This window comes from Panulirus ornatus, chromosome 12 (assembly GCF_036320965.1).
Source record: "Panulirus ornatus isolate Po-2019 chromosome 12, ASM3632096v1, whole genome shotgun sequence".
Lineage (NCBI taxonomy): Eukaryota > Metazoa > Arthropoda > Malacostraca > Decapoda > Palinuridae > Panulirus > Panulirus ornatus.
This window is the reverse complement of record NC_092235.1, coordinates 5,329,175-5,335,386: the sequence shown is the minus strand read 5'-3', so window position 1 is coordinate 5,335,386 and position 6,212 is coordinate 5,329,175. Positions and strand designations below refer to the sequence as shown.

The following is a 6,212-nucleotide window of genomic DNA, read 5'->3' as shown; positions in this document are numbered from 1 at the left end:
TCCCTCCCCTCTCCCCTCTAAATGACCCCTCCCCAGATATATCCCGACCCAAGACTAGAAACATGATACAAGTGAAACTCTCAAACGATTAGTCAACGGCCTTCATCGACAACAGACACAGAAGGCCAATAAACTTCCAGAAGTCGTAAAATGCTACAAATCTAACAGTTTAACGTCCGCAGCTATCACAATGGCCGTCATCTGATTGCCACTCTCCTCGAAGGGAAGAGACCCGATGTTGTGATACTTAACATCACATGTATCACCAACGGATACAAAATTAGACATTGCGGGTATACATCACGACAGTCTCCAGACAGTAGACACGAGGGAGTCGCTATTCTCATACGCAACACCATCGAACACGAATACCTCGCCACCTCATGGCAATACCAACACTTTCTAGCAGTTAAGATAAACACAATACATGGCTTCATTATCTTCTACACTACATACTCTCGACCCAACACTACCATTCCACTCCATGATCTCTACACAGTATTCAATCACACACATATCCCAGTCTACCTTCTAGCTAACCTCAACGCCCAACACAGAACCTTCCACCACAGCAGAAACAATTCTCATGGTGATGACTTATTCAATTTATACTCTTACAAACGTCTTAACTTCCTAGGTCCTTACCTCCACACCGTTTTCACTGGCCAAGGAGGAAAAGGCAGACCTGACCTTGTCTTCTCCAACAGAGCCAGTAATTATCTCCATAATTTCTTGTCTCCAGGACCACTGTGTGGTTCCGACCAAATCCCTATCTTTCTTCATCTCTCGTCTAACCCTATCCTCGTCCCATCACCCTCACACTACCACTACAAAAGAGCAGACTGGGAGAGCTTTAAAGACACTCTCTCCAACTGCACTTACACGACAAACTACGAAAATCACCCAATAACACTAATAGACACAGAAATAGAACATATACATGAAACAATCACACAGGCAGCTGACGCCTCTATCCCAAAATCTTCATTTACCTCAAGATACTCCTTCTTCCTTTCTCCCAAAACAACCAGACCCCTCTCGTGCTACCGTCGACGCTTTGAGCATAACAAACATCGTTTGGGCCTAGTAAGGTGGGACCTCACATCACTACGAAACCACACACTCAACAGCCTTCTAGAAGACCACAATAGACACTGGAAATCTCTCATCACCACAACAGAACAACACCGAATTAAATCTCCTCAAGAGTTTTGGAGCAGAACCCGGAAACTCAAAAGAATACCAAAAACAGACTTCAATCGGCTAAATGACGACAACACTCTACACCATAACCCACAAGACATTGCCAACATTTTTCAAAAACACTGGGAAGGTGTCTTTCACCCACCCCCCATCCCCCCACCCCACCCCCACCCCCACCATCCCCACCCTCTGGCGTACGACCAATCGCTTTCACACGACCACCTTCTCACAACTCCCATAAGATCGAGCGAGCTCAAATTCCTCTTTCTAAAATCGCTCAAAGTAGCCCAAGGTAATTCAGGCATTGGTTACCAGCTACTTACACATCTCCCTAACAACACTATTAGAGCCATCACCTTCCTCTTCAACGTGGCACTAGCCGCTGGCTATTTTCCCGCGGCCTTCAAAACAGCAACAACCACAATGATACCAAAACCCAACAAATCCAACAGAGATCCAGTGATCTACTGACCCATCATTGTACTTGAGTCCATTGGGAAGGCATTTGAAAGAATCTTAAACAACAGACTTAGACAGTACCTAACAAACAACAGCCTACTCTCACACAAACAGTTTGGCTTTCGTCAACATCATACAAGATGAAGTCAACATAATCACTAACTACATTAAAAACAACACGCGGGCATACAAAATGACTGCACTCATCACAAATGATGTTGAAAAAGCCTTTGACACCTTATGGCACGATGGATTGAGGTACAAACTAAGCACCCACTTCCAACTCCCACGACCCACCATTGAACTTCTTTCTAACTATCTTAGCAACAGAAAAACCCGAATCAAATACAGAAACACTTACTCAAACTACTTCTTCCTTAATGCCGGTGTACCTCAAGGCTCCGTGCTGGCCCCCACTCTCTACACACTCTACACAAATGATCTTCCCAATCCTATACATCTGGACTCCATCACTCTCCAATATGCAGATGATGTCACGCAGCTAATCAGAGCCAGAACCCTCACACACTTAATCAATAGAACCCAACAGGAAATTGACCACGTTTCGCTTTGGAGTTGAAATGGAGGATTAAGTCAAATCCTGCCAAATCCAACATATCTTACTTTAATGTACGTCAGAGATACAACATAAGTAATGTCTACCTACACTCCCGTATACACCGTCATTTACCCATTCCCATCTCAAATAGCAACACTGTCCTGGGCCTAAATCATGATGTAAACCTGAGAATGAACCGATATATTCAGTGTAGAGCGGCTATTGCGAGAGCGGAGCTCGCGAAATTGTATAGATTTATTGAGGCGCAATTCAAAACCAAATTGCACCTCTACAAAGCATTAATACGACCACTTATCACTTATGCCCCTTCAGCTCTCGAAGTCGGAGCCAAATCCAACATCCGTGCGCTCCATATAATTCAGAATAAAGCTCTACGTTGGGTTTGTAACATCAAATGGCACGAGTTCATCAGGAACATAGAACTTCATACGAGAGCACGAATGCCTCCACTAAACATCTATTGGAGGAAATTTTCTGAAGGACAAGTAGAGTGATTTCAAATACATCGATTACTTCAACAATCTCCTGGGAATAGATCATCCAGATAACATGTTCAATATCCATCCTGAACAACATCCAGTGCCCATATATTAAAAACTAAAAACTACTATATATCTTGCTGCTAAGTCCGTGTAGGGAACGTCTGGGCAAAATCAGTTTCTATCTGGCAGAGATACGATCCATCTCCTCCTATATCCTAAAATAAAATAAAAAAAATTCCCTCGCCCTCCACACATCATCTCTGTTCTAGTTATCATATCATTCCGATGCAAGCTGGGTTAAGTCCCGGCCCTTTTCCTCTCTAAAATTCACTTCCTCTAACATCTCTTGCTCTCCCCCCCCCCTTCTCCTCTCCCCCCCCCCCTTCCTTGGAAGGGAGTTTTCTATCATCATTCATAAGTGACAGTATTCCCTGCAGAACTGGTAAAAGAGGGGTTCCCTTATTTACCGTTTTTCTTTAAGGCTTAGCTTAGCTCTTTAGCTTAGTGAAGCATTCCACCATTTCCTCCCTAAATTTTATTCGTGTTTATTTTCTGTGTTTACTCTTCTCTTTTTGTGTTTACAGGCAAGTGAGTGTTGACCGGTGTTTCTGGTGTTGCTGGACCACTGGTACATTTCACGAAGGCTGATTGGACACAATTGTGCGACTAATCGAGAGGTGATCGCAGGAGAACTCAACCCAGCTTGGTACGTCCGGCTCGTCCCACTTTGGGGCGCTTGTCTGTTTGATCAGCTGCCTCGTATACTTTTTTTAGAGAAGATGTAAGGTGTTACAAGTACCTTTTGTGTGGGGCGGTATGCCACCCCAGGATCTGGGGTCTAGCCCCACCGGTATGGACTCCAGTAAGCCAACCACTAGGGGGTAGTGGTGGTGACCGACCCACGATGGACATAAAGTCCAAAAATGCTGAATTTGTGATGATATATGCGACCAGTTCAACGCTTCCCTCAACCCTTCCTCGTCAAGAAAGTGATTGACAGCCAGGCTGGTGCTGTTGAGATGGTAAGGAAACTGGCTAGTGGTGACGTTCTTGTTAGAGTTAAGTCATCAAATCAAGTGGCAGACTTACTAAAGCTTAAAAGAATTCATTTTTGCGATGTTGTGGCTTCCATTCCAGTGACCATGAATTCATGCAGAGGAGTAATCTTCTGTCCTGACGTCATGGGCATGAGTGAGGACGACATAGTAAATGAACTTGCAGACGAGGAAGTGATCGCTGCTCGACTTATCGCAAAACTTATTGACGGCCAGCCACGTACAACCCACCTGATCACTCTAACTTTCGGAGATCCAAATTGCCAAAGGATATTGCCGTAGGTTATGTTAGGTAGCTGTGAGACCTTACATACCGAACATCTTGCCATGTTTTAAATGACAAAGGTTTGATCATGGTAAAAAGTCTTGTACTTTTTCATCTCGATGTGGAAAGTGTGCCAGCGTGGAGCATGTTGCTGACCATTGTACAGCCAAGGTGGTACTGTGCATTAACTGTGGGGGGAGGCAACCACCCAAGCTCGTACCGAGAATGTCCTCGGTACAAGTTTGAGAAGAAGTCTGGGCAGTTAAGGCAAAGGAGAACATTTCATATGATGAAGCAAGGAAGAGGGTGAAGGAGACTCACCAGACTCCCAAACACAATGAGTCCTATGCTATGGCATTGAAATGTAAGCTGGTCATGGTCACAATTGCCACGGGAACTGCTGAACCAACCACGACCCATCACTCCCGATGAATCTATAACGAATCAGAGCGACACTGACACTGACTCTGACGATAATACCCACAAAGACTCGTACTCAAGAGCCACCTGCTGCTCTGTTTGCCCCAACAATGTGAGAGGACAAGATGAAGTTACAAAAGAAACTGTGTGGCAGGTGGTCGTTCCTGTGGCTCCAACGAGTAGGTCTTCCTCCATGATGAAGTCTTCCTCGGTGGAATCACTGGACGACAATACCGTGCCCACTATCAGGAGCCGATCCCGTTCCCCTGGGGACTCGCCCAATTTAAGAAAAAAAAAGGTTCACAAAGCTGGCCGGCTAAAGAAGTCTTAAACCAACGCGTTCAATATCATTCAATGGAATTGTAGAGGTCTTAAGAATAAGCAAGCACAATATCACTGTTGCTTGCATTATATAGACCATCCGTTATTTGTCTACAAGAGACCAATCTGAACAGCTCAGTCGAAGATTGTGATGTTTTAGATAATTATCACCCGTATAGAAGATCATGGGGTAGCCATTTATATACACCAAAGCTTACCCCATACAGAAGTGACTTTAAATTCTACTCTGGGCCTAAATCCTCACTAACCAGCCAACCAACCAACCATTATGATACATATTTTACTTGATCAACACATCAGGCCTGGCCCCACCACCTACTAACCTTCTCCAGACACACTTGCTGCCTCCTGACCATTAGTGTCTTACTCTCACAACATCAGACAGAGAGGAGAGTGTCTCCAGACACACTTGCTGCCTCCTGACCATTAGTGTCTTACTCTCACAACATCAGACAGAGAGGAGAGTGTCCCCAGACACACTTGCTGCCTCCTGACCATTAGTGTTTTACTCTCACAACATCAGACAGAGAGGAGAGTGTCTCCAGACACACTTGCTGCCTCCTAACCATTAGTGTCTTACTCTCACAACATCAGACAGAGAGGAGAGTGTCTCCAGACACACTTGCTGCCTCCTAACCATTAGTGTCTTACTCTCACAACATCAGACAGAGAGGAGAGTGTCCCCAGACACACTTGCTGCCTCCTAACCATTAGTGTCTTACTCTCACAACATCAGACAGAGAGGAGAGTGTATCCAGACACACTTGCTGCCTCCTAACCATTAGTGTCTTACTCTCACAACATCAGACAGAGAGGATGTTATGCCTCTTATCTAACCTGACACATCAGCCGGGGTCTCAGGACGTTGATAAGGTCATGGTCGGATCTCCTTATGTATCTATCATGTGACCTCAGGCGAGTTATTGAACTTTATCGCTGATAATACAGCGTTGTTAGGGGTTAATGATGGCAGTTATTAACCTCGTTTAAACACACATATTCACACGAAGAAGGTTGTATATAAGCCCGGCTAGCTCAGTCGGTAGAGCACGAGACTCTTAATCTCGGGGTCGTGGGTTCGAGCCCCACGTTGGGCGGTAACAGTTTTCTATGATGTAACATGAAACAGCCTCTGAACATACCATCCACCGCCCGTCTAGATCAACCAATCTGCTAAGCAAAAGGCAGCTGAAGAGTCATTCAGTACTTAAAGACAAACCAGAAGTCTGTTTGAAAAAGTGAGTGATGATGCACGGGAGACTGAAGGAAATGTGTCACTATTCACTGCTGAACATTGTACATTACGTGTTATTCATCATCTCAGTAAGCTGTACAAAGCAAGATTTGCAAACAGTAAAGGATGCAAGAATTTCAGGTTAAGGAGGTTGAAGTGTAGTGCAGTTGTA

General features: G+C 44.7%; 1 non-coding gene across 1 annotated transcript; it reads left to right on the top strand.

Moving 5' to 3' along the window:
• Positions 1 to 5,830: 5,830 nt before the first annotated feature.
• On the top strand, positions 5,831 to 5,903 carry TRNAK-CUU (transfer RNA lysine (anticodon CUU)). The gene has a single exon. It is a non-coding gene; the product is annotated as a tRNA-Lys (tRNA).
• Positions 5,904 to 6,212: the final 309 nt, after the last annotated feature.